Source organism: Furipterus horrens, unplaced genomic scaffold (assembly GCF_987537825.1).
Source record: "Furipterus horrens unplaced genomic scaffold, mFurHor1.1.pri manual_scaffold_1, whole genome shotgun sequence".
Classification (NCBI taxonomy): Eukaryota; Metazoa; Chordata; class Mammalia; order Chiroptera; family Furipteridae; genus Furipterus; species Furipterus horrens.
In genome coordinates, this window is record NW_028327171.1 from 194,531,814 (window position 1) to 194,546,600 (window position 14,787).

Sequence of the window (14,787 nt, forward strand, 5' to 3'; positions counted from 1 at the left end):
GAACCACATAATATGGCCCTTTAACCTATGAACGGGCAGGGGACAGTTCAGATGAAGGTGACAGTTGAACTGCATCCCTGACGAGCCCTGGCTCACCCAGAAGCAGGGAGCTGAGGCACTGATTGATACCTGGCGGTAGGCTGTCAGCAGGGAGAACAGAAGAGGGAAATAAGAGACTCAATCAGTGTCAGACCTGTCCTGACACACACAGCTGTAAGTCACTTTGGGTAAAGATTCTCAGCTGTCAGAGTGAAGAAGAGCCAGTAGGTAATAGAAAAACGAGGACAAATAGCCATGTGGCCGCTGGCTCTAGGAGAGACCAGGCAGTGGACTCGGCCTGGGATGGACAGGCACAGAACTCCTCATAGAACTCCATCCATCCATCCATCCTCAGCCCGGCAGAGGAACAACCCTCTCCTGAGTTGATTACAGCGGGTTAAAATATAATCCAGGTTGAAAAATATACATATAATCTAGGATGACCTGAAGAGCATGTGAATTACATCACAATAACACTGTTGCGTCTATTCCAACCAGCAGCCCAGGATGAGAGATGTGGGGATCCTCCCTCCTACCCGCCTGCCCTCTGCAAGAAGATGAAAGAGATCATGGTTATAGGTCTCATCCTGTCCTTGCCCACCGTGGTGAACTGGGTGTAAAAGAGGCCTCAGAGGCTTAGCGTTTGATGAGAAAAGATTTCTTCAGTTCCCAAGAACCCCCAGACCTCCCTTCAGCAGCTCCCAGCGATACTACCAATGTGATTAGCACTAGCCAGACCCATTTTAGAGAATGTCTTTCAGCATGTTTTAATTAGGCATTTTAAAAATGATAACCTTATTTTTTGTCCAGGGGACACAGATGCCTAAGTTGGAAATAATGAATGGATTAGTGATTCATTAACTGCTGGCAGGTGTGGGGAGAAGCCATCTATGGCTCCTTATCACTTTTTTCCCTTTTCTCTCTCAAGATTGTTCTTTCTAATTTTAATTAATTTTTTTTCTACCCCAGCTCTTCTTTTATCAAATAGTCAAATAAAGTAAACAAATAGATTGTACTGAGACCAAACTACTCAATATGGTGTTTAATTGGAATTGTATCCTTGTTGTCTCCCCGTAGCATCTCAGGGTACCTGGAAGCCTTTCCTGGCAGTGGAATTGGACTCCAAGAGTGTACTCTTAGCATCTAGTTAATCTTCCCTTCAGGTGCCCAGGGCATGGCTTGATTGAAAGGAGCAATAAGCCATTGGGTGGTTTGTGGTTTCTCCCGCCTGGGAAGGAGCAGAGGCGATAACATAACAAGGCTGTGGACTTGCTCCCACCCACCTGCTTCGCCACTGATGCCTGTGTCTACACCGCACAAAAGCATGGCACAGGTGCACCATCCAGCTGCTGGACGGGCCAAGGCTGAGGGGTAGCTATGTGCCTCTGGCTGCCGGCAGCTCTTGGCTTTGCTGGAGGGTTGCCATTACAATGGCCATTTATTTACACCAGAACAAGTATGGTCAGCCTAACCCAATGATCCACATCCATATCCTCAAACCCAAGCCATGGCCAGAGGAGGGGTGACAGGCAGGACGTGTGCTCAAGGACAAGCCCCCCCAGCACTTAACATTCAGGGGATGTGGGCTTCATATGAAGCTCTTTTCTTTCCAAGGGGTCAGCCACTTAGAACAGCTATGATACAGTGCTCTTCCTACTCTGCAGGACTGTTTCCTGAATGAGTGAACAGTCATATCTAACTCCAAGAGGGGGCTAACTGTTGTAATGGAGTTAGAGCTACACTGGCTGCTTCAAAATGAGTTATGGGCTTCAGGACATTGGGAGATCCCTTAGGAGGGAGGACCTAGGCTATCTTCTCATAAACAGATCAACTGCTATGCCATGACCATAGATTTATCCAGAAATAGTGATTGGTAGGAATACAGAAGGAATGGAAGGAGAGTTTTAAAAGTGGGTCTCTGGTGGCCACTCTGCCCTCCAGCCCAAAGTATTTGTCTCCATGTCGAGGCAAAGACAAAAATAGTTTGCTTTGTGACTGATGGAGCCCTGAAGATTCTTTGTCAAGCTTTTCAGTAGCCAAGAGTTGGAAGGTGAGGGGAGGTGGGGGCAGCAGGGAAAGAGCCGTGGGAGTGGGGGCACTATTAGGCAGGAAGCTGGCCCAGAAGTGAGCACTGCTTCCAAGGGCTTCTAAAATCATGCAGGCGGAATGAAGGATTCAGCCAGAGGGAAGATCTTCTGGTACTTCTCTCTCAATCAATCTTTTTTTCCTCTCTACCATGTTTGGAAGCTTCGAAGGACCAGAAAATTGGGACAGGGATCCCTAAGGGATATATAGCCATGTATATAGTTTTTAAAATCCTCAAGGATAAACTACAGGGTAGCTATTTTAAAAATGAGGAAGCTCTTTGTTATAAATATGAAAAGATCTATAAGACATATAATTAAGCAAAAGAGCAAAGTGAAGAACCATGTCTAGCATGCAAAACAGACTGTATAAGTTGCAGGGTCCTTTGCAGAATAAAACTGGGGGCAGGGGAGTTAAGTAAATAAGAATTTCACAACAGCAATAACAGAGCCTTAAAGCAAGTTCAGGGTCCTCCTGCACACGGGTCCCGTGGGACTGCACATTCCACACGCAGGAAGCCAGTTCTGTTCACATGCTACCATGCAATAAACTTAAAAGTTTAAATAAGAAATGAATAATCAGGTTTACCTGTTTGGGGTGGAGGAGTGAGAACTAGGAGAAAGGAGGAGAAGCAGGAAGAAGAATTTCCACTATCTAAGAGAGGACCTCCCCAAAATGGAATTATCTTCTGGAGGGCCTATCCCTTGTAGCACAGGCTTCCGCCTCTGGGTGAGTGTTCTACGAACCCCTCTGTACCAGTGTACCAGCTGGCATTGTTGTGAGAGGCTGCATTCAGCTTCAGTGAATTTTTTTGAAGACTCTTTCAACGCGTCTGCCTATTTCATGATGAGTGACATAAGCACACCTGCCCACACCATGCTAAGTGTTCAGCAGTTTTTGACCAAAAGTGGCGTGACCTTTATGCCCCCACCCTCCCTTTTCACCCAATATTGCCCTGAACAACATTTTTTTGTTTTCCCCAGATGAAAAAACTCCTCAAAGGGAAATGTTTTGTGTGGAAGAGTTGAAATAAAAAATGGCAGAAGCACTAAAAGGCATCAAAATTGATGAGTTCAAAAACTGTTTTGAGCAGTGAGAAAAAACATCTCAATAGGTGTATTGTATCAAATGGAGAATACTTTGAAGGTGACTGAAGTTTAAACATGTAAGAAAAAATACACAATTCTTTATAAGTAAATTCTAGTTTTAGGAGGGGGTCCCCTCTTATACACCTATTTATATTTTTTAATGTTTGAGTTATGTGGTTGAGTTATCTAGACAAAAAATGAAATAATTAAAGAAGTCTTCGAGGATCTAGAAAACCCCATGTCAACCCTAAACAATATATGGATTCCCATTCACATTGCCCAGTGATTAAATGGACCACATGGAGGTCCTGCGATGGGAAGAAACTAAGAGAACAGAACCATTTGATGGTAATGACTAAAGCCACTACTGTCCTCTTTCTTACTCACTCACTTGTCACTGGGCTTAGATTTCTAAGAAACCCAATAAAATAGAAAATGTCATCTTGCTCTGTGATCTCTGGGAGGTTCTGTGGAACTTGCTAGGCCTGGGGCACATGGGCCAGTGCCTACTTTCATAGCTGCCCCATAGGTTAACGAGTGCTGCTCTTGTGAACAAAGGGAGTCCAAACCTCATTAAATGTGTAGGTTGGGTGACTGTATTGATAATAATGGTAATATTCAGACATAACAAGAAGGTTCAAGTTTAACTACAAAGACATGTTCATATGTCTCCAGAGTAGAACAACCTGGAAATATGGGATGCTCCTAATGACAAATAATCATAATAGTTTGCATGTGCTGCATATCTACAATGTGCCAACTGAATTATTCATTTAATGCCCATGATTCCCTGCAAGACAGGTTCTACTGTTTTTTTCTCATTCTAGAGATAAGGTGCCTAAAGTTCAAAGAGGAAATGTCAGCTGCCGGATATCACCCTATAAGTAAAAGATAGAGCCAGTTTGGAACAAAGACATCCTGGCTCGAAAGACCATGCTCTTAACCATTAAGCACAGAGAAGGGAAGCCCCAATTTTATTGTAAGTAATCTATATACTATCAAACTAAAATGTAATAATTCATCTCAGCTATTCCATTCAACAAAGTCATCTCTGTCCAGAACACAAGAGGGCTAATTTGGAAGTAAGGGTCTAGTTTCTTATATTCAATCAAGTCAAATGAACTCTAGGGTCACCATTATTTGAGGCCAACATTAAAATATGACCCTCCATCCTCTTTCCTTGGAAACATTTCTTAAACTATGACAACTTGACAGATCTTGGGAGCAACTCTCTCAAGACTTACCCACAAGCCTCCAAGTAATATAAGACATTGAGGCAATTAAGAAGAGTGATGATGAATTACAAGAGTATAGATAAATCAACAAAATAATTAAAGTAACTCAGTCACAGAAGGTCAAGATTAGAGGAAGATGGCATTCCCTGGCTGAGGAAGACTCCAGGACTCGATTCAAATTGGCTGTCGAAACAATATGAATGTTGAACAAAATCCCAGTGTTCCCTTGGGAAATTTTCCCCTCCCAATTGCCTAGGACATGAGGCACATCTATCTTTGTATGAGAACTCTACATATATTTGTGCCATCTATATTGTTTTGCATTTATCCTCCACTAAACTATGGTGACTACTTTGATGGAAAAGCCAGTCTCAAATATATCAATATATCTTTCTTTCCCAGCACCTAAAACATGACAAGGCACAAGATAGGTTCTTGGTATATGTTTGTTGAAATGGTCGATGAATGAGTGAATGAATGGCTGGCTCATCAGTTAATTGACTACTGTCATAATCCTTAATGGCCATGTTATACAAGTAATATCTCATTATTACAATCCAACCCCTCCCTACAGCCAACCAATGAAATATTCAAATGTCTTTTATTCTATTGACACTTTGTGATAATTGCTAGAAACTCTATTCCCAGTAGGCAGAGACCAGAGATGAAGCAAAACCAATATCCAATTTCCTCATCAGGAATTATAAAGTGAAAACAAAATGTCTTGAACATAGTAAAAGAGGAATATTTTGCCCTTGAATTCCTAAATGTGATACCATCAAGTAACTACTGAATAAATGCTTTAAAGCTTGTTTGGCTTATTTAAATTTAAAGAATTAAAAGAGAGAAAAGAGGTTTGGCTGATTTTTATAAATCCAATACCCAAAGTAGTGTAGAAGAAAATAAAAACAGCTGGGGTTTGTGCAGTTGTTAATTTAGTTGAAGAATAATCATCTAAGCAAAAATAATTCCTCTGCCACATCTGGAGGAGCCCATCATAGAGGAGAGTGGCTTGGTTGTCAAAAGGACATTTTCCTTATCAGAAAAAATAATGTTTAATTTTATGCAAATTGCCATGCAGTCTTATCCTTTTTATTTTATTTTACATTTCAGAGTAATGAAACACAGGAAGCAGGAAGATGATTTGAGGACTTTTATGAGAAAATAAAGCCAGGCTTTCTTGTGAAAGAGAGTAGCTGAACTTGGCCAGGTGTTGAGACACACTACAAGGAGGTCAAAGTATTATGAGTTTCCAGTGAAAGCTACAGAATGAGAAAGTCTGCCAGGGACTTGTGAGAAGATGCCAACGGATTGGTCTAACATACTAAGAATAATTGAAAACCAAGAAGTTTTGCTTAAAGGATAAAAAGAAAAAGTAGAGTTATAAATAATCAATGATTGATAATAATCAAGGTCTCATGGGACAAAGTACTTAACCTGACCATGGACTTTTGTACAGTAGTTCTTTGTATGTTGTTCTAAGCTAGGTATCACTTTCAATACTGTCCTTACAATTTTGAGTGTGTTTAGATTTAAGATTTGTATTTCTGTTTTTCTCAAAATGAGTGATTCTCAAAATTTGTCTACATTAGAATCACCAAAAATTCTAATTAGGTAGATGTAGGGTCATAGCTCAGGAATCTGTGTTTTAACAGGGTAAAGGTAATAGGTCCTAGGTAATTTGATGCAAGAAATTCACATCTCACTTTTGAGAAGCTACTCTTATGATTTATGTACCAGGTAAAGTCCTGGATCCATGCAGCTGGAGCAAGGAATCAGCACCAGAGGGAAATTTATCAAAATTACAGGTATAATGAGAAGAACTCTGAGACATCCGAGGGTAGCAATTTTGTCATTTAAATGCAATGTCATCAAGTAACTACTCCATAAATGTTTCAAAGCTTACTTGGTCTGTTCAAATTTAAAACATTAAGAGAATGAAAAGAGGTTTGAATGATTTTACAAATTCAACACCAAAAGTAGTGTGGAAAAAATAATCTGTGTATTTGTATAATGGTAAATTCATAGTAGAGTTTCAGAGTTTAGGATACATGCCTCTCTCTGGAAGTAATGAACTGATAAAAAACTTCAAACTGATTTGTTAATGCCTGCCTCCATTCAGAAGTCACTGTTTGGTTGCAAATCTCTGTTTTTCCCTATTCACCTACCTCTCTAGGTGAGACATGTCTAAATCTGCCTTATCAGTTTCAAAGCATGTTCTTCTGATTTAATTGCAACTCCTCCCTCAATTGAGAGGACCCTGGGGGCAGGGAGGGGTGGCGTTGAATTGCATGAAAAGGAACCCTGCACTGGACAGCATTTGATCCCCTCCCATATATGCACACACCTCCCTCTCTCTCTTATTCGTATAAAAGATCCATGTAGCAATATGGCCCTAATACCAGGAACCTTTGTAATTTTGCTTTTTGAAATCGTCTTACCTGGGTTCTGTAGAGGAAGGTCTATTTTTCATTAACCCATCAAGGCACCCATTCACCTAGAGAAGTAATATGAGCCAAGACATATTCCTTCTTAGAGACAGTCAGCCCACACTGGTTCAGTAGACAAAGATATCTCAGAGGACCCATTTCCTAAAGTTTCCTTATTCTAGAGGCTCTTCTGCCCCCTCTCTCCAAAGTCCCCACCTCAGTTTCCCAGATATTAGCACCATGACAGCCATCAAGGCATACAAGCTTTGGGCAATGCAACTTCCTCTAGCAGGGATGTATTTGACTCAGGAAGTCAGTCTTCCATACCCACCTCTCATTTTCCCACTCATCAGTAACAGCAGATGGCAAAGGCATCAAACCCTTGCAGGAAGCCTCTGCCCTACAGCACAGTATGAGAAAGCACGATACCATTTTCCTCCTCTGTTAACGGGGCATTTCTACCTTCAGGATCTGGGCGAATTTGAGAGAACGTATTCAAAATGCCTGGGACATATTAGGTGTTCAACAAGTGGTAGTTATCATTTTATGCACGAGCCTTAGGCTAATGTATGTGTGAACATTTAGTTACTAATAAGAAGGTAAATGAAAGCTGGCTGGAGGAGATTGCAGGTGGCCTTTAGCAAATTATTTCATTTAGATACGCTGATGCAAAACTATCACATCTTATGAAGATGAAAATAAACCTGGCTGACAAAAGATATTTTAATAAATACTCAGTGTCCCTCCAACATCCTCTCAGTCCATGGCCACCTCACTGTAATTTGTATGCCACTTGGGGAGGCTTTTGTGCTTTTCCCTCTCTTGTCATAGTCTATCACTGACTGATTAGGGGCCAGATTCAGCTCAAAAAACCTTTCTGAGTGCCTGCAACCACTGACTGTTCCAAAAAAAGGAACTCTCGTTGCTTTTTCTCTGCAAATGAGATTACCGCCAAATAAGCTCGGGTACACTGGGGTTAGTAGAGTCTCTCTAAATTATTCCTAGGCAGAGATCAGCTCAGCTGGTGTAACATGATGCATAAGACTGATATGCCTGTCCTTCTAGCTGCCCCACTTGATTGACAGGCAAAAAGAACCTGCAGTGTCCATATAAAGCCCCTCATGGCGTCCATGTTGTGAGATTCAGTTTGCTGGCAGAACCATGGTCTACTACAGAGGAAACAGCAGCTCTCTTCCAGCTCAGGAGAGGAAATGACCAGGGCTTTCTGCAGACCAGAAAGAGAAGAGACTCATTATATCCTTATCTTGGATATCAGTGGACAGATGAATGGGAGAAGAAGGAAAGAGGGCTAAGAATGAAGATCTGTGAAGGCTTTTCTGGGGTGGAGAGCAATGCACCAAGGAAGAGGTAGGCTGCAAGAGAGGAAGAGGGATTAAGAGGCTAAGGCTGCCATTCTTGGCAGAAGAACTGACTGTCAGTCTTAGAGAAGAAAGGAGCTGAGGCTACCAAGCTTTTTAAAATTATGTAAACTAGAAAAGAAAAAACAGGAGGTTATAAGAAGAAATTTATTGCCGATACTATCTTATTGGAAAAGATTTCAGATCCCACAACTGAAAAGAGAAAAGAGATTGGTGTTTTTTACGTGTGATTCTCTCACGCTGAATCACCCATGGGTAAATGGTGCTCTCAGGGGCCTCATCTGCAGTTTCTCTGCCTCTCAATCTACCTGGGAGCAGGATGTATTAGAAAGTCCAACCCAATGAACTTTGCAAAAGGGCTGTGATTAGCTTCAGAAGGCTCCAACTGTGCAAGCAGCCAATATAATAAGCTCACATGTTGTGACTGATTACACCCATTACCATTCCTGCATATTTCTGCCTTCTAATGCCCACAGAGGAGTGGGAAAGAGAGTTAGGCAAACATCTTCCGGACTGGTTTATTAAGCTAATATACCAGGCATTGCCCATTTTGCATCCCGAGAAGCCATCAAGCCCTTTGAACTTAGCATTTTCATTAGAAATCATCTATTTTAAATAATGATACAGTAAGTCTTTTCAGTGCATTTTATCCAAGGAGCCCAAAATACATTACCATTACTGCTGATTCTCAGCATATGGTAGATAGCATTACATTAATTTTCTAGATGGTTAAACTAAAGCATCTAACAGTGAAAGGCAAAATCAGCAGCAAAGGTAGGAAAGCAGTTGAGTCCTCTGAGTCCAGCTCTTACCATTTATCTACATAACTATGCTTGTGGGTACATGCCAATATCTAGATGCACAATTAGGAACTAGGAGCAAGTGAAGACTTTACAAATGACTGTCCATTTGTAGAGGACATTGGTCATGTTGGTGCTACCTGACATCTTTTAGATATGCACCTCCTTTGCACCTGCAATGCAGACATGCGACCAGAGCCCTGCCAATCAGATGCACTGATGGCAGCAGTAAGTACTGTTCCTGATGCAGAAGTTGCAGCAGAGCTAATTATACTGTCAAGTTCATGCTGGTGGCAGCAGTGGCTTCTGAATCAGACCAGTTTGGCTGCATAGTCGTGGCATGTTCCTAAAAGCACAGCCTCTCACCTGGCTCCTTGGCCCTCTCAATGATCTCATGAACACCCCTACACCCTTTTAACAAACTCCTTCTCTGCACAATCAGCCAGACTCGCCTTCTGTTGCTTGCAGGTAAAAGTCCTGACAGGTACTCCTTGATATACCATGGGAAATAGAGGTTCACAAACTTCCTTTTGTACTTTGAGATAGGTTGATCACTGATTATCAATCCATTTTTAAAATCAAATGCCAATTTACACTATTTTTATATAGTTTTGATAAATATGTAGTATTTTTTGAGCACCAGCTAAGTGCAAAATTCTGTGCTAAGTATTATAGGAAATATTTTCTGAATGCTTACTATGTGCTCGTTTCACACGAGGGTTGAGGATGTACAAAAAATAAGCAAAAACAGACAGAGCCAGTCTCCCCTCCCCACCCAAGAGCTGACAGTCTATGAGAAAAGGCAGATAGTAATTGGAAAATCACACTTAGAACTATAAAGTCGCCACCATGATAAGTGATGTGAAGGGCAGGGAGATCAGTTAGGAAGCAACTGTAATAATTCAGGAGGGAGTTGATGGTAACTTGGGCTGGAGTGATAGGGGCAGAGATCAAGAGAAAACACAAATTCAAAAGGTATTTATTGGGAGGTCAGATCAAGAGTACTTACCAATGAATTAGATCTGAGGAAAAGACAGAGGGTCGTAGGTGACTTGAGCCACTGAATAGAGGGTAGTGTCTATCGCTGGGAGAACATTGGAAGAAATCAGATTGTTGGGAGCATCACGAGCTCAGTGTCACATGTTTTAAATGATCTGCCTTTGAGGCATCTGTGAGGTCTGGAGCTCAGGATAGAAGACTGGGCTGGAAGTATGAAGTAGTTCTTCTGTAATTGAAATCATTGCGTGAATAGGAAGTCTTAAGAGAGAATGTAGCCTGAAACAATAGAGAGCCTTTGGCTTATTCTTAAGGAGTATAAATTATAGGTCTAAAAATTCAGGGAGCCACCCATCCATGGTTGCCAAAAGGTAGTCTGCCTATAAAATATTGACAAGGTGAAATGCTTTAAATCAAGAAACATGTCTTGATCCTCTTGCTACAAACTCTTCTACAACAGGCATCACACACTCAGGAGCTGAGTCAGTCTATCAGCCAATGGGCCAAGCAGGGGCCATGGCACAAAGCAGGGCATATGTCCTGTCTCATGGGGTCAACTGATGCTAAACCCAAAAAATTATTTCCAGGCACAATACCTGTAACTGTGTCCCTCTGTTAAGTTCCCCACTGTCTGAAATAACTACTGTGGTTTGCATTAACCTGAGTGGACCTTAACTAAAACAGCATTTAACCCAGATTTCTAGTCAGAACCAATTCTCAGCTTCTGACTTAGAAACATCTTCAATTACTATTCATTACTTTTCCTACTAAAATCCCTTATTTTTCTATTTCTAAATAACATTGATACCCCCCCCCAGATTGCTCTTTTACCCCCAAACACTTTCCCTACCTATTAACACTGTCCCTAAAACCATTTTCAAATGCCTAAGACTCTTACCACAGTTGAACCACACCAAATTCATACCCATACCACTGGTATTATGTGATGTAAGGACAACTGAGCGGAAGAACAAAGGCTAACCATTTCCTAGCATTAAAACATAGCTTGGAATTAGCAACCAGGAAGGTAGGCCAGCTGAGGCAAAGGGACAATTTTTGGAAGTCGGTGGCAGGTGTGAAAAAAAACAGAATTCTGGAGTAATCCTGAAGGTGGCCTAGGGCAGAAGGAAGAAAGTGAGAAAAACTGGAAAATAATGGGAGGCCACAAGCTCACAGTTTAATTCTGGCCTCTGATTTATCTTTGTATATTTGCCTGCAGTTCTGAAAGATATTTTTCATTTATATGCATTCAGATCATTTTTCCTTTTCAATATTCCTCTGCAGTAATACATTTCATGTAGTAATAATAACTGACAGTTATTGACTAAACCTGATAAATAGTTGAAGGATTTATTTTTTAGTTTAGTATTACCACACACACACACACATAGAAACAAAATCAAATTTTTCTTCCATCCTTTCCCCCCTCCAACCCCAAACCATAATTATTAAACAGAGACCTGGAACAAAGCAGACCATCACTGCCTGAGTATAATAAAGCAACTATTGGGGTGTGCTCGGCTTCAATGTATAATAGGTGAGTCAGCCACACACTCTGCCTCCTGTTGCAGTTTCCAAGGCAAACATCCTTCTGGAGATATTACTTAGCACCTGAAACAAGATCACTGTTGGTATTGTCCGCAGAATCTTGGTTGGTGTAGGTAAGAGCTTGCCCCCACGATTCCTTCTCTGTTGACATCTGGTGGGACTTCTGTCAACAAAGATTACACCAACACTTGCAGTGTGTCTGGCTCTTAGTACTTGTTTAAAAAAAAGAAATTAAAAGAACATCCAATTAAAATGAGCCATGTCTAATGTGAGCGGATATAATAAACCACTTAGTGCCAAACATATAGTAAGTGTTATATAAATATTAGCTGTTAGTGTTATTATTATTATTATTATTAAGAGTCACTGTTGCTTTTTGTCCCCATTTTGGGAACCCAGAAAGGCCTCTCTCACGCCATCTCTCTTATTCAAATAGTACCACAACTTTCAAGGAAACTGAAACCACACCTCTCTCTCACACACACACAATTAGAGAACAGGGTCGCTCAAGAATTTCTGATGGGAGTATAAGCAACAGCTGAACTTCAGAGGAAGTTCTGGACACAACTTTCAAAATTACAAACAGCCCTGGCTGGTGCGGCTTGGTCCATTGAGTGCCAGCCTGTGAACCAAAGGGTCGCTGGTTCAGTTCCCAGTCAGGGCACATGCCTGGGTTTCAGGCTCGGTCCCCAGGTGGGGGTGCACAAGAGGCAACCACACATTAATGTTTCTCTCCCTCTCTTTCTCCCTCCCTTCCCCTCTCTCTAAAAATAAATTTAAAAAATAAAATAATTTTTTAAAAAATCCTACAAACACATGCTTTCCAACCAGGAGTCCTCACTGGAGAATTCATTCAGCACATTAACTCACACCATGTGGTATACAAGGTATTTCATTTCAGACCTTTGAAATAAGAAAGTGAAAAAAACCCAGTGTCTATCAATAGTGAGTTCACTAAATAAACCTTGATACAAGCATTAAATTTGAATACTATACAGCAATGATCAAATTTTGTATAAGGATGATTTCTGGATATTTTTATGATAAGATCTCCAAGACATATTGCTAAGCCTAAAAAAAAATTAGGCACAGCAAAACAGTATATGAAACTTCAAATTTTGTATAAAAATGGGGGGGGGGGGCGCAGGTGATAAGAATAGTTGCTTCCATTTGCTTTACATTAAGAAAGCAGAGCAGGTCCCTGGCTGGTGTGGCTCAGTGAAGTGAGAGCAGCCTGTGAATTAAAAGGTCACCGGTTCAATTCCCAATCAGGGCACATGCCTGGATTATGGGCCAGGTCCCTGGTTGAGGGCATGCGAGAGGCAGCCAAATGATGTTTCTTTTCCTCTCTTTTGCCCTCTCTTCCCCTCTCTCTGAAAATAAACAAATAAAATAAAAAGCAGAGCAGGCTGAAAGCTCAGGGGTTGCTGGGGGGTGAGTGGGTGAAGGGATTAAACAAAACAGAAAAGAGAAAGTATTCATGAACGCGGAAAGCAACAGACGGCTGGGTGGAGGAAGGGGAAGAGAGGCAGAGGGGGGTAAATTGGGGATAAATGGGGAGAGACCAAGACTTGACTTGGGGTGGTTAACACACAAGGCAGAGGACAGATATTGTGTTGTGGAGTGGTGCTCCTGAAAATTGTATAATTTTGTTAACCAGTGTCACCCCAGTAAATTCAACAAAAAGGAAAAAAAGAATAAGAAACTCTGGAAGAATATGGATGAAACTAAGAGTAATGATTGTCATGGCAAGAAATAGGTAATTAAGCAGAAGAGGGAAGGAAAGCAAGGATTTGAAGAGAAAGCACTTTACTATAAAACTTTTGTCTATTCAAGAGAGAGAGAGAGAGATGGACAGACAGACTCATCTTTCTTCCAAACCTAGTCTTATCACTATCTAAGAAACATATTCACCTGCCAGTGTTCTGTAGTTGCAGTTGATGCCCTGGAAATTCAGCAAATTGCACATCTGTCCCCTAGCCTCCATGCTTCTCCCCCCACCCCACCCCCACTGCGGGATGACGTGACCTTTGAAGTGGGTAATTATGCCTAAAAAGTAGGGCACCTGTATTGGCTAGCTTAATACAGTCTGTTGGGCTAGAGCCCTATTCTCACATCTGTGTATTCTTTCTGAGACACAAGATTATAAATTAAGAAAAATCTCTTGGGTCATAGACTCAATACTATAACTTTTCATTTCTTTGCTTTCGCTGGTCTAAATTCAGACTTTAATGTGACTTGCAAATAGCTTTGTGTGATATGATATTAGAGGTCAGAGAACTTCTCAACCCACCTAAAGGTACATAAACACTGCAACAAAAATCCATTAGACATAGGAAGTAGAAATAGCTAATCCTTTACATGGGAAAAATAAATAATTCACCTCCAGGCTCTCCCACCATAAATCAGTTGTGCCGTTATCAGATGCCAACATTGGAATAGGAAAGCAAAGCAGCTGTATTAAACTTTGACAGTTTTTTTAAGGGAGTGGAAAAGTGGGGATGAGCCACTTGATTTTTTTCCATGTAAGTCTCTAAGCATACTAGGTAATAAATGAACTGGGGAGGAACCACGACCCACTGAAAAGAGCCTGCCATCTTGGCTCTCTCAAGTTCCCTTGGAGAAGAAAGAAGAGGCTCTGGGCGAAATAACACAAGACTCATTCTACAGTACAGAAGGTCCATAAGGAAAAGAACTACTCCCACACCACCTGGATTCAGGAAGCATCTGGAACGCTGTGAAAGAAGTTTAAGAATGAAGAGGACCTGGCCAGAAAACAAGGCTTGAGTCAAGCCAGCCAGTTCAATACAGATGACACCTTACAGCAACACTTTTAAAAACTCAGTTAACAAACATTTACATGGGGTTTGCCCCGTCTAGGCACTGTTCCAGTGCTTCAAATATCAACTCCTTAAATCCTCACAACATCCCCTTGAGGTTACTGTTATATCCATTCTACTAATCAGAAGACTAAGAGGCAAAATGATTAAGAAACTTGCCTGGTTTTATTCAACTGTGGATGAGGAAGCCCAGAGATGCTTCCATGGGTCACCAACTTCACAGAGGGGCCACCACCACCATCTTTTGTCCTGTTCTGAGCCCTAAGAAGGCTGCATGTGGGGAAGGAAGAGAAAACAGGTAGCCAGAAGCATGTTGCACACTGAGCTTAAGGGTTAACAGAGCTGCTT